We start from the raw sequence: 15204 nt of genomic DNA, 5'->3' as shown, positions 1-15204 counted from the left end.
CATCTCGTAAGATAATCCAGGATCAATCTCGATGTCATCGTAGTCATTGAATTTCAGCATTTTCGCGGATATGCTCGCGAACGTAGTCTCGTGTTCAGCCGTGTGCTGGTTCCGTTTGAATTTCCTCGACCTCTTAATCGAGCAACGGTCTCTCCCGGGTCTTCGCGGCAGTTTCGTCGCACTTGTGAAGCGTGTACTTTTTTACACGCCGGGAACACAGGCTAAACTGATCCAGGAAGCGAATCTTACGTAGGAATGTATATCGCAATATTTACCGACGGCCGGTAAATGAAGTAGACACGTAGTGACATCTAGCGTTCACTCGAGACAGTTGTTGTCATGGGCAAGCACACAGAATAATTTTCCGCTGCTACAAAGTCGAAATTCCCGGAAAAGAAAACTGGTGCGTGGAAATGGCCGATTTCAGGCAGGTGCCTTTATTTGTTCAACCGTGAATAACAAACATTTCCGTTCCGTATTCGGAAAAACCGTTTCATGGCTGGATTCTAAACACTTTTATGGATATAAAAATGCAATTTAAAAAAATTCGATTTTTTGAACCAAAAGATAGTAAACCTCCCCTCACACATCTGCCCTCTGCAGGCGACATACCGCTCGAGAAGCTACTGCGGCAAGAGACGCTAAACCCGAGTGGGAGCTATGGCTGTCAAAACGTGCCAGCACGGCAAACTGCGTTTCCAGGTTTGCCTTAGTGCAGGAGAGACCAGCGCAGCATTGAGTACAAGTGATTGCTGACAGTAGGAAACAAGGCTCAGTTTCCCGTCTAGAAGCGTGAGTGTTCTAGAGGAATCGCTAGCGAGGGGCATAGCGGACAGATTCACCTCTACTGTTGTTGTAACTGACAATTTGAAACTTTTTACAACGCAACTTTTATTTACGTGAGTCTACATGGAAATGACTGAATAGCAACGAAAAGTCACAATCACTAAGCCGGTAAGAATTTCCTACTAGAGGCAACAAAAGATAACTTCTAAGTTTCGCACAAGAGACCGTGGTAACACACATACACTTACTTCCAAGTCCTATTCCGATGGTGAAGACGTAATCTTCCGTAGAGGCGTCCTTGAGGTCGGTATTCGGCGTGAACTGACGTCCGGTGCTGGTTCTAGCTTTTAAATAGTATTGGCCAGACAATCACATGTTGGTGTAGTAATACTTCCTGCAGGCCATCTCGAACTCTTCCTGCAGGAAGTAGTACGCGGAATTTCTGTTTCCAAAACAGCAGATTTTTAGCCTTGCTTACTCCTTGGCCATAGACAACCTCGGTCCTGTGTGGTGTTAGATGTGTTGCCGGCCCGCAGGGGCCACCTTGGCAACGGTGTAACATTTGTGATGTGCCTTAGGACGAACCGTTGTGAAGAGAGCACGCCAGTTGCGTCATGTATTCAAAGGTGCACTTAGTTTCACTGTGGTTTCTACTATGATATTTGACCACCTTACTTCGTGCGGGCCGTGTGTTTGAATGGTGAGCATCCGCCTTATCCTCTTCAGTCCCGAAGATAAACAAAGAGTGGAAAAATGTTTCAGTTACCTTTTTTGGTGCATCTGATGTCAAAGTAACACAAAAAAACTAATTTTGAAATTTTTTTTATATAATGTTTCAGTAATTAAATGTACACATGTGTTTACATTGGGTCTCCACAGAGAAAAAAATGCCGATCTCATAGTATTTTCATATTTTTATTACCAATGAAAAATGTACACATTACTTCTCATTTTTATGTACACATTACATTTTATGGACACATTACTTCTCATGTTTATGGAATTCAGAAAAACAATTGTTTTTTAATACGCACAAGTAAACTTCGCACTTTTTACACATTATGCGGGAACGTGACTTGCACCCTGGTAACCGACACCTTGAGGCAAAACTACTCTCAATATATTCAGGAAGGTGGTCAACCCTGTCACATTTGCTTTCTCTAGTTGGCTTTGGTACAATTCATCTTCGTTTTGTGGGCTGATGCTGCTCATCTTCATCAGAACTGCTGACATACTCCTGTGTCACACTCGGAGAAATGTCTTTCGACAGTTCCAGTGAGTCTACAATTTTTGAAGACTTTACCAAGTCGTGGGACAAGTGAATTCTGAAGTTTATGAGAGACATCCACTTTTGTTTTGGTATCCCTTCTTTTTGACAACACCTTTTGTACATAATCCATGAATTTATTATGGCTAAATTAGTGAAGTGGTTGAATACTCTGACAGTCCACTTTTTTGTTCTGATGTTTGACCTATAGTATGCCATGTATCTATCACAAAGATCAATGCCACCCATATTGCGATTATAGCTTTTGATGATGGCTGGTTGTTTGACATTAACCTTTACTTTTTCTGTATTACACCATCGTTTGCAGGTACCCTCTGGTTCGCTCCCTATGCACGAGGATAACAAAGTGACGGATTTATTGTCCTTCCATTTGAGGGCACAAATTTCCTGGTCTTCCCTTACGTACTCATCCCATTGCCCCCGCTGCACCTCCTGATCTCTCTTGAACTTAGAAGCTACTTCTTTTATTCTATTGGCCATCACAGTTCCTGTCAGAAATATATTCCTGTCTAGTAAAAGCTGAACAGATTTTGAACTGGTGAAAAATCTGTCACTGTAAATTACATGATTGTAATCATTGGGTATAGTTCTAGCCAGTAGTTTGAGTATACCTGCTCCCAGGTCATGTTCCTTTTTATCGCTGTCAGGAATTGTTCCTTTGCCGGTGTGTATAGCAAAATGAAGGACAAGTCCATCTGATGACGCTAAAATAAAATTTTTGAGGCCAAGTGGATTAGGTTTGGAAGGTACATATGTTCGCATCTTACACCTCCCCGTTAATGGAATCATCTGTTCATCCACAGAAAGGTGTTGAGACCTGGGTAAACTAATACATTTATTTCTAAAAGCATCAATTAAGGTCTAACCTTCCAAAGTTTGTCTTTTACGTCAAGATCTTCCAAATTATTTACAAAATGCAGATTATTTCGTAATTTGTGGTATCTATCTCTTGTCATGGTTGATGATACAAGTGGAATATCCAGTTACATATTCCAGTAAAGTCTTGCCTGGGGCAATTTCAATGTACCCATCAATATCTCAATTCCGACAAGGGACAAAATTTCATTAGTATTTGTATCCAGCCTTTTTGAGTTCTTTTGGCAATGATATAAATTAGTTTGTCCTGCAACATTTTTCCAGAAATTTTTATCGAAGTACTCGAAGAAAAACTGTGAAGGGTTTCTCAGTTCACCATCAGTCTGTTCTTCAAAGTTGTCGTCAGAAGGCTGTCGATTACACATCCTGCTAACAAATAGTACCACTGAAAAATACTGATCTAAATCGTGTCAGATGACACACAGAACTACACCAATGTACTGCTTACTTAGATTGCCTCCATCCTAGTGGACGACAGTGAGAAGATGAAGCTGATGCAGGTGCCTCAGGAGTAACATCCACATTGCATGTTTCAACTTCAAGCACACCAATTCGTTCAGGTGGAGTTGGAGGTTCATCAACAGGATCATCTTCGTCTGACAAGGAACTCAAGTCACTCGTCTCGAGCAGTTTTATAATTTCATCGTCTGTTAGAGCTGAGAAGCGAAAATGAAATAAAGTGAAAGTAATTGTTGATGTAATGGAATAAAGAAATGAAACTGAACCTAATAACAAAATTAAAAATTTTTCAGTTTTCACAAGGATTAGAACACGCTACCCATTACACCACAACAACCACATCAACTAATGTGCTTTTCTAGAGTATTAGTACTTAAACTTTCGACTTTAATTTAGATTACCTTTTAAATTACGATTTCACAATGAGATCAGTCTTAGCGTTAGTACCACTACATTCTGTGAGCTAAGACCTGATGTACACAAATGTGTACTTCAAATTCAACAGTCGATGTTTGTAACACTACGAAACTATCGTTTTCATTGCATACACATATCACTTTCTTGATGTCTTGTTTGGAGTAAGACACGATAAAAACAGTAATACAATTCAAAAAGGATTATTGAAACTGAATTTACCTTTCTCGCGTGTCGCAGATGACGCCATCCTTCAGATCGGAAGTTTCAGGATGCAAGAAAACCCGCCAAAAATGACTTGCGCACGACCTAGCGGCAGAAACAGAAACCGCATGATGTGCACAGTCGTGCACATCAGGTCTCAATTCAGGAAAATGTCATTTGGCAGGATGACACTACAATGACCTGATGTGCACATACGTGTACGCCGGGACTGATGAGGTTATTACGATGTTTCAAGAAGTCATTCGAAATGTTGTAGAGAGTGTACCAGTCCATTCCGTCCTGGTTTTGAATCTGCAGTAATCTGGTTTAGTATTAGCCGTATTTAGAATGAAATATAATGTCAAATAATGTGTTCTGCGATCTTACACGTAAGAAATCTTTGTCATTTATTGCAAGGTCTTGCGTTATTCTCATCGGAGTGATGGGCGACTGCTGTTGCCATTAAATTATTGTACGACTAATCAGCGCTAACTTGTTTTGGCTGCAAATTTCCTTTTATTGTACGACTAATCAGCACTAACTTGTTTTGGCTGTAAATTTCCTGAGCCGTTAGAAAATTGTTTTAAGCATAGTACATTATGTCTTCAAGTTTTAAGTTCTTTCGGTTGCTAAAGCAAGGACGAGTTGTTTTATTGTTTGTTTATGTTAATTGTACCTGTTCTTATAAATATTTGATGATGCAGGTTGTTTGTTATTGGTTGGTAAAAGTCTTGAAACTGTAAGAAGTTACTAACAATCATATGTGGTTCATTGCGTCGACAATGCCACTGGATCTTTCTTGCCACATGACTTTCGTGGCCACAGGTTCTGAAAAGTGGAATTGCAAACCTGTATTCGTTTTTTCCTTTTTTTTTAAAAAAAAAAGATATTTTAAACGTTGGAGGACAATTTTTTCAGAGCTCATGCGCTATCCTTTGCCATAGAAACTATTTAAATACCTGAAGGTTGTAAATGTGAGTCTAATCACTGCTTTTGGTTGCAACTGCTTTTAAATAAATTCATTCTCACTAAGAGCTGGCCGCTGTGACCGAGCAGTTCTAGGCGCTTCAGTCCCGAACCGCGCTTCTTCTACGGCCGCAGGTTCGAATCCTGCCTCAAGCATGGATGTGTGAGGTGTCCTTAGGTTAGTTAGGTTTAAGTAGTTCTAAGTCTATGGGACTGATGACCTCAGATGTTAAGTCCCATAGTGCTTACAACGGAACCTCTTCATCGCACCCCCCTTTGATTTAGTAATAAGTTGACAACTCTCTTTGATATTGCCTATCTTGCGCATGGACTACTCAGTTAGTATAATTGTCTTATTTTCTTTCGTAGTTCCACACAACTTCTTCCTGTTTTCTCGGTTGATTTGTGTTCAGTTTTTCAAGGCCTATCTACTGTGCCAACTTATGACTAAAACTGAGGAGGGTGCGATGGGGAGGTTCCCTTGTTAGAGACATTTGAACCAGTTGAATTTTCCTACTTAGATTATTAAATTCCTGTCGTTCATAGCGGACGTGATTTACTATAAAAGTAAAGGTCCAATCTGTGTCCACTCTATGGCTTTTTAAATATTTTAAATGATTTTGTTAAAGTATTACAGCTCTTTATTGAAGTTCAGTAACTTACCACCTTGCCATCCGCCTCCCTGCAATTAGAAGTTGATCGAATAATATCACTCAATCAATCGCTATCATATTCAGTTTCAGGAACTGTTTCATAGCGTGCACGTTGCACGTGACAGCCAGCAAGGCCCTCTCATGGCCATCGTCCAGCTTTCGGCGTTAAACAGCTGGGGGCAGGTTGCCGCAGGCCGCCATTAAGTCAACATATCGGAGTATATAGGTGCCCTTTGACGAGACACAGTGAGCTCCTCTATATCTGTACTCTGCAAACCTCGTTTCAGTATGTCGCGGAGAATATTTTGTGTACCAGTGTCACTTCCGCCCTTTTCTGTTCCAGCTGCGAATGGTTTGCGGGAAGAACGGCTGCTAGAAAGCCTCCCTGAGTGTTCGAATCCCTATCGTCACGGACATTTCGCGAGGTACGTGATCCAGAAAATAATACATTAGTCAATGCGGTGTTGTCGAGTATCGAGAGCAGCGTAAGACGTATCGACCAAGGCAGAGACATTGAATAGCAATGTGGTATCATGAGGTGCCAATGTGATGTTAGGAAGAAGCCGTGCCACCAATAGTTCTGAGGCACCACTGCCACATCTTAGCAATGAAATACCGTCTCCAGAGGGACGGAGGGCGGTTCTGGTCGAGGTCGTATCCTGCCCATTTCCAGGAAGTTCCTGTCAGAGCAATTTCGTTGTGGTGCTTGCACCCCGTAACACAGCCCGTGTCAACTGTCGGGGAGCGAAGAGACTTTCGTCTACTGTGCGTACTTGCCAACGCTATCAGAACTGTGTCAACAAGTGTCTACGAACCTGTGTTTTCTAGGCACTTTAGTGAAACCGCAGTACAGCCGTTCTTAACTTGTATCAAATCGCCACTCAGTAATCATGGCTCATTTAGTATGTCCTGAACCGCAAGTCCATATGTGCAGTTTCATAGCTAAGGCCGAACGTGTTGAGCAAAGATAAGTTTGGCTCAAATGGCTCTGTGCACTATGGGACTTAACATCTGAGGTTATCAGTCCCCTAGAACTTAGAACTACTTAAACCTACCTAACCAAAGGACATCACACACATTCATTCCCGAGGCAGGATTCGAACCTGCGACCGCAGCAGTCGCGCAAAGATAAGTTTTGTGGTAATTAATAAATTATTACTTATTCAGATTCCTACGATTAACTGAATTACTAATAGCCACCTCAGTGTCCAAGAAGTCAGACACAACAGACAACACGGTGATGTGTGTCACCTCTCTTTCAGCGTCTGCCATTGGAGTTGCCTGATGATGTCTGCTACGCTTTCTCGCTTTGTGAATAAATTTGTAACGAAACGTTCAGCCTTTCTTTGTGTCGTCTATTTTTACTCTGCCAGTCCTCTCTTGTACAGATAACAGACGAGCAATGTTGAAGTACTGGTCGAAAGAGTTAGAAGCTCACAGACGAGCAATATTGAAATACTGGTCGAAAGAGTGTCTTAGAACATGGTTCCGTGAGCGTACAAGCTGTGGCGGGAGATTGGAGCGGCAATTTCCTGCCGCAGAGCACGTGGCTGAATGTTGCTACGGGGCCGTGACGAGTAGCTAGCTTTTACGCTGCCGTGGAAAAACCCGAGCAGAAGCTTGGCAGTCGCGTGTATGATCGAGTCTTCGCGCTTGGAGGAATTTTTATGCCAGAGAAAAATTGATAAAAACTAAACTAAGAGTGACGCAGAGGCGTGAGATGGCACTCGTGGACAGAAAAATATCTAAAGTTAAATTATCTACATATGCCACAAAATACATAATAGTGTAAAAGCTTTTGTTCTCTTAAGAATTGTAAATTTATGGAAGTTCAAAAGCTAATATCTCGGCAATGTGTTAGTCTTTTAATAGGAACAAAGTGTTCACGGATGCGACTAGTAGAGCTGCGTCGACCAATCATAGCAGATTTAGCGAAATATGTACCGTTTTTGAATGAGAGGTCGGAATATCGGATTCGACTAAGAGAAACTGTGTTTTCGGTAATCAATAAATTTAAAGAGACGAAAGTTGTTACGTCTGCCACAGACGGCCGCTGCCAGGCAGACTACACTCCAGACATCCCTGTGTACCATGTAACATACACCAGAACGTGCAGGCGCAACCAAGAGGTAAACAATTCTACGAAACAAACGGAATTTGCTAGAGACTAATGCGAACCTTTTTCTGCAGAGGCCGCCACACAGATACAGGGAAAGTTGGAGTACTCCGCCGGCCTCCGCTGGCGTTATAAGGCCAGCGCAGCAGCAGTACAGCCAGTTCCTCGCCGAGCTAGGACCAGCTCCGACGGACCTTACCAACGCTCGACAAGTTATTTGTTTTGTGTGTATATAGTGATTGTTCGAGAAGTGTAGTTAATTTTCAGTACACGACATTATACTGAGTGTTCTACAATACTGAGTATTCTTCAAAAATAGCAGCAGCATTCTAACGTTGAAAGAGATAGATGAGTAATTAAGTATATATTTTTTATTTGTTTATCTATAGTTAGTATAAAAAAGCCAGGAAAAGCAAAATCGCGCCACAAGAACATTGTTTGTGAAAAAACAAATGATGGCATATAGAAAAAAATGGACTTTAAATTATTATTGCCCGGAGGATTTCCATATTTTTCAATGTATCGTATGTGTTTCTGTGTTTAATTTTAGAATATTGGTAATTTCATTGTCAAACATTGTCTTGAGTTAGGCAGTCGTTTAGACGGTGCATAGGGCAGCCATCTTTGACGAGAGGGAGTGGAGTTCGAGAGACGCTAAGACCGGACGTGCCGCCCATCTTGGAGGTAGGAGTGGGTTGGTAGCCGCATTTGGGGACAAGTATCTATGTAGCGACGTTACAAAACGATCACGTTGACTAGAGTATAGTGGTTTAGGACAGCAGACAACAGTGAATTTTGTGAAATGTGAACAGACTGTCGAGTGCCGTGATCGCTACATATGAATTTTATAGCGAGGTATTGTAGCATCAGTTATTAACGGCCACCCTTACGTAAAAGCCCCACAGACAACATTTTAAGGGTTTAATCAATATACTTAAGACATTCGTGGGTAAATACAAAGTCTTCAAATTATAAATTGAAGGGTTATTTCAATAGTGTTACAAGTCATACTTTAACTTTTCAGCCTACAATGCTTCTGACATAAGGATCCAAACAAACATAAAGAAAGGTCCATCTCTAACAAGAAGCAATATCTTTGAACATTTCTGGTATCTCAACTGCAGATTTTGCAGTGCACATTTAACTTTAGGACTCTGTATCTCAAAATGAACACAAATGGACTTGTACCACTATTGAAATAATCCCTTCTAATCAACGCGAGTGACTCGATATTTTTAAATTTCACCACAATACCTGCCTGCTTTGTTTTTTTTAAATTTTATTTCAGCTTAAATATTCAGTTTGCACAGGTGTAAGCTGGCAGCCAATTACGAAAACGAAAAACGCAGCCAAACATTGAGACCAGCAACATCTCTGGTCTGCTCAATTAAGGTGAGTGCTGAGTGTAAAATATATATATTGGTGTCATAGCACGTAGAATTTATAAAATCATAGGGGAAAGTAACAACGTAACGACTATTCACGGTGTTATGTAGAATTTATAAGTATGACGATATGCCATTTGACTTTTGGAAAAACATCATCGCCGCGTGGTATTAGCCGAGGGGTCGAAGGCGCTGCAGACAGGGACTGTGTGACTGGTCCCGGCGGAGGTTCGAGTCCTCCCTCGGGGATGGGTGTGTGTGTTTGTCCTTACGATAATTTAGGTTAAGTAGTGTGTAAGCTTAGGGACTGATGACCTTAGCAGTTAAGTTGTAACGCCGGAAATGCATATCCTTCTATTTCCGTCTATTGTGCTACAAATTTTTTTCCTTATTTTGTTACATGAAGATATGACATTTCTGTGTCTTTATATATATTGTAATTGTTATACTATTTGTGTATATATACATTTATTGATGCATTTATGTCGATGTATAATTGGTTTGTTTTGTAAATATTATTTGTATTTTTACGCTGGCGCTGGCCCAGGTAAACTAAGCTATCGAACGATTACATCGATAGTTTGTGTGGAGAACCAAAATGTTTAGGATCTCTGGTAGTGTTAACTCTGCCACATGGAGCGCGGGCAGAGGGAGTCTGGCTGGGGTAGGGCGGTGGAGCTGGTGTGTTGTGTGACGCTCCCGCGAGTTGCCGCGCTTTCGGGGCTTAGCAGCATGTAATTGCGCTCGACTTGCTATGATAGTTCCTGACACGGTGTCACGGCCGGGAAGCATTAGCTGGCGCACATCAAGAGCCCGTTTCGCCTGGTGACCGTGTCGAGAAGGAGGCGCGCCAACATCCAGCTTCTGCAACAGCGACGGCCGACAATGAGTGACTGTCGCCACCTCCTCGATCGGCGGCTTCAAACCTTCAATCAACCAACAAGGAAGACTGGAAGCACGTAAAGTTTTAGAACTGTATGGCAGAACTCAGCGTTTAAAACTGTTCCATTTTTTTGTAACTATAATTACAGCAACTTAGCATGAACCTTTGTTGCTCATATACCCGATTGCATGACCAAGTAGGATCCCTTCCTTTTCTGGAATGAACCCAAGTGTCGTTGAAATTCAAACGCCAGCATTAAAGTAATATTATTCCATTTCACTGCTTTAATTTCAAAGTTGAGGTCAATTACTCATCGCTGGCTACAGTATTAAGATTACACAAGCAGAAATTAAGAGTGCGAGTTTTGTTACCATATTTTAGCATACCTGTGACTGCAGATTTGCTTGGTACGTACTTAATTTTACTGTTGTTACTTGTTCAGAATCATTTAATTCAGAGTTAAGTCTCTTACCTCCAAATTGCGTAGATTCAAGTAGCTTTTGAAATGATTGTTGAGATAGCCCAAGACTAACCTTATTTTATTGAATTTCGTAGTGTTTCAGAAACGAAGTTCACTGTTAATTTCAGTTACTAAATTAACTTTCAGTTTTACGGTTTTAGTGCTTCTTTTGATAAATTAATTCAATGTGTAGTGAAATTTATTACTTCTGACCAACAATCAGTTTTCACACAACACGTGTCAACCTTCAGTTGCCACGCTTTCAGTGCTAATTACATGTTTCAATTTCAGTTATTACAGTAGTTGTCCATAGGACTGGCGACCGTAATTTTCCCCAAATCTCAAATATCTAATTAACGCCAATCAATTGTTAACGTAACGACCGCACATTTACTTTCTTTATTAGGTTTACCCTTTTGTCAAAATTAATTTCCACCAATTTCATTTCCATTTTTCCTTTCATTTAGATGTAACCCTTTCCTCCCTCATTACCGACAAATTAACTTCGGTGAAGATTACTTTTCCCAAATTTCCATTGGGTGCACGCGGTTTAATTTTTCACTGTCATTAAGGTCGATAACTTAGGGGGAGGTTACAAAGTCCCATAAGATTTCACACACATTTGAACATTTGGTTCGAGCTAATTATTCAGTCTGCAGTAAGTAGTTCCCTGTACCGTGTAGTTTCCTTGTTGTTGGATTACATTTACCCTCAATTAATTGAATGTGGCAGTTATATTTCAAATGACTCCGTATGCATACTCGTAGAAATTTGAAGAAAGTAAGGGCTTCAAATGATTGTGAAATCTTATGGTAAGATGTCTTCGTGTCTGTGTGTACAGTCGTTACGTTTATTTATGTTAAGTGTCAACTCCCATCACTGCAACAATTCTCTGCAGATCTTCCTGCATTTCTCTACAATTTTTTTTAGCATTGGGTCTTCTGTATATACGACTGCGTCTGTCGCAACAAGGCCCATGCTACTTCGAGCGCTTTCTACTAGGTCATTTACATACATTGTGAAAAAGGGTTTAAATGGTTCAAATGGCTCTGAGCACTATGGGACTTAACATCTCAGGTCATCAGTCCCATAGAACTTAGAACTACTTAAACCTAACTAACCAAAGGACATCACACAAATCCATGCCGGAGGCAGGATTCGAACCTGAGACCGTAACAGTCGCGCGGCTCCGGACTGTAGTGCCTAGAACCGCTCGGCGACCGCCAGCCTTCTGAAAAATAATGGGCGTATAGCCCCCCCTTGTCACACTCCCAAAGCCATTTTCAGAATGAGATGCTGTGCTCTGTTTGCTAGAAACTTTTCAATCCAGTCACACAGTCGGTATGATATTTCTCGCGCTTGTATTTCGTTCGTTGGGGTGCACTACACGGATGTATGGAACGACTTCCAGAAGGAACATGCTATCTACATGGTTGCCTGTATCTACAGCTCAGTTGGCCGTGTGGACGAATGGAGCAAACTTGGTTCCACACGATCGTTGTGTTTCGAATTCATGTTGAGTCTGTTGTGTACGATTTCGTACACGACGGTAAGGAGAGGTAGGTTACATAGTGTTCAGCAACCGTCGTCGTAGGAAAGCAGGACAGAAACAGGAACGGTTAGCTAACAAGTTAACACGGTAATGGAAAGATTTACTTAACTTTTGTCTCCAAGCATGTGAAAACTCTTTACAAATCATGCAGCAAGCGTCCACCTACCATAGTGGCAGTAAGGATAAGGCTCGCTGTACTAAGCACAAACGGTGTTGTCGAAGCAAAAAGGGTCCGAGTGCGAGTGGAATCCGGCTGCCGGCGGCCGTTCTCTCCAGCGGCGGCAGAGGGCGCTCGTGGCACAGAGCTGCTGGAGCTGCTGGAGACATGGCACAGCGGGGGTGCGCGATGTGTCCACCAGATTCTGTATGACCGCTATCGGCGCCTATCGCAAACTGGCAATTCCGTTACTAACTTTGAGATGCCCATGGAGTGGTACTGGTTTCTAATAAGACTGATTACTACAGAGCACAATTCAAACTCGAGAAATATCGTAATACATTAATTAAACGTGTTCCGAAATCCATCAGCAGACTGTCAGGGATATAGGCCTATAGTTTCCTGCATCTCTCCGACCATCCTTCCTGAAGACGGGAATGACATGTCCATTATTCAAATCATTAGGAATGACTCACTTCTCTAGAGATCTACAATGCACTCCTGTTAGAAGAGTATAAGCTCTCTCACATACTCTGTGTAAAATCGAACTGGTAGCCCATCATGTCCAATAGTTATTTTTTTTATCTTTTGAGCGATTTCCGTTCCTTTTCTCACCTTGATCACTTATTTTTATATATGATATATACGATTATGTGAAGGAGGAACTGATATGGGATCCTCCTCTGTGAAACCGTTTTCGAAAAGACGTTTAGTATTTCGCCCTCCTCTGTGTCGTCTACTGTTTCAGTGCCATTATGGTCGCCGAGTATGTTGTCATGTGGCTTCCCTCGATTTACTGATTTAATGTAATACTAAATAAGACTAAAATCGTTTAGAATTATCTGTCAGGTATGTAGACGGCTTTTCGGTTTCGAATTAGTTGAATGCTTCACGCGTAGCCTTCATTGTGCTAACATTAGGTTTGACCGTTGTTCAGCCACAGGTGAACAAATCACATCGCTTTTCCTCTTACATATTTAGTCAGTTTATGCCTCATTTTATGTCTTAGGTCAAGATTTCAGTGTATACACAGTGATACATTCGCCAATTGAATTCTCCAATATTTAGCCTGCACTCAGTTACACATTGTGAGATTTCGTACTATAGTTTATAAGTCTGATTTTTTTCCACGGTTAATCGGTCAGCATTTGTTGCTACATCCCTGATGGAAAGTCTTTGATACTGTTATTATTTAATGTCAACTTTTGCTTTGTGATTTTGTACTGATTTTCCATAATACACAAACCAAAAAAAGTTATGCATCACCTCGGTCCCGAGAGTTTCGGACCCTGTTCAGAAAACTGGAACATAGATCAACATAAACATCATTTCCGCCCTTTTTATTGCTCATGAAAACCACAGATTGCATATTGTACCACCATACAGCGACATCGCGACACCCTCAGAGGTAATGGTCCAGATTGCCTTACACATCGGCACCTCTAATAGCCAGTAGAACGTCCTCTTACACTGATGCATGCCTGTATTCGTCGAGGCATACTATCCACAAGTTCATCAAGGCACTGTTGGTCCAGATTGTCCCATACCTCAACGGCGATTCGGCGTAGATCCCTCAGAGTGGTTGGTGAGTCGCGTCATCCATAAACTGCCTTTTTCAATCTATCCCAGGATTGTTCGATGGGTTTCGTATATGGAGAACATGCTGGCCACTCTAATTGTTATACTGAACGAAATCATTCACAATATGTGCACGATGGGGGCGCGAATTGTCGTCCATGAAGACGAATGCCTCACCATTATGCTGCCGGTATTGTTGCACTATCGGTCGGAGGATGGCATTCACGTATCGTACAGCCGTTACGGTGCCTTCCATGACCACCAGCGGCGTACGTCGGCCCCACATAATGCCACTCAAAAACAGTAGGGAACCTCCACCTTGCTGCACCAGCTAGATAGTGTGTGTAAGACGTTTAGCCTGATCGGGTTGCCTCCGAACACGTCTCTCACTATAGTCTGGTTGAAGGCATATGCTACACTCATCGGTGAAGAGAACGTGATGCCGATAAAAAATGGTTCAAATGGCTCTGAGCACTATGAGACTTAACATCTATGGTCATCAGTCCCCTAGCACTTAGAACTACTTGAACCTAACTAACCTAAGGACAGCACACAACACCCAGTCATCACGAGGCAGAGAAAATCCCTGACCCCGTGATGCCAATCCTTAGCGATCCATTCGGCATGTTGTTAGGTCCATCTGTACTGCGCTGTAAAGTGTCGCGTTTGCAAAGATGGACTACGACGTGGACGTTGGGAGTGAAGTTGCGCATCATGCAGTCTATTGCGCACAGTTTAAACCGTAGTACGACGTCCTGTGGCTGCACGAAAAGCATTATTCAACATGGTAGCGTTGCTGTCAGGGTTCCTCCTAGCCATAATCCTTAGGTAGAGGCCATCCACTGCAGCAGTAGCCCTTGTGTGGCCTGAGCGAGGCCTGTCATCGACAGTTCCTGTCTCTCTGTATCTCCTCCATGTCCGAACAACATCGCTGTGGCTCAGCCCAAGACGCCTGGACACTTCCATTGTTGAGAGCCCTTCCTGGCACAAAGTAACAACGCGGATGCGATTGAACCGTGGTATTGACCGTCTAGGTATGGTTTAACAACAGACAACACGAGCCATATACGTCCCTCCTGATGGAATGACTGGAACTGATTTGCTGTCGGACGCCCTCCGTCTAATAGGCGCTGCTCATGTATGGTTGTTTACATCTTTGGGTGAGTTTAGTGAAATCTCTTAACAATCATAGGGACTGTGTCTGTGATACAGTATCCACAGACAACGTCTGCTTTCAGGAGTTCTGGGAACTGGGGTGATGCAAAACATTTTTTGATCTGTGTAGGTTTCTAAATCGTTTTACTTAATGCTTCATCCACATCAACACCATTGCTTATGTTGCTGCCTAAAACTCCGACCATAGCAAATGGTAGCAGTGCTGTGATAGCGTGTTGTTATAGCATGGAATAATTTCTGGAACGGTTTCT

Source organism: Schistocerca americana, chromosome 6, assembly GCF_021461395.2.
Source record: "Schistocerca americana isolate TAMUIC-IGC-003095 chromosome 6, iqSchAmer2.1, whole genome shotgun sequence".
Lineage (NCBI taxonomy): Eukaryota > Metazoa > Arthropoda > Insecta > Orthoptera > Acrididae > Schistocerca > Schistocerca americana.
The sequence above is the reverse complement of the archived record's forward strand: the minus strand, read 5'-3'. Positions refer to the sequence as shown.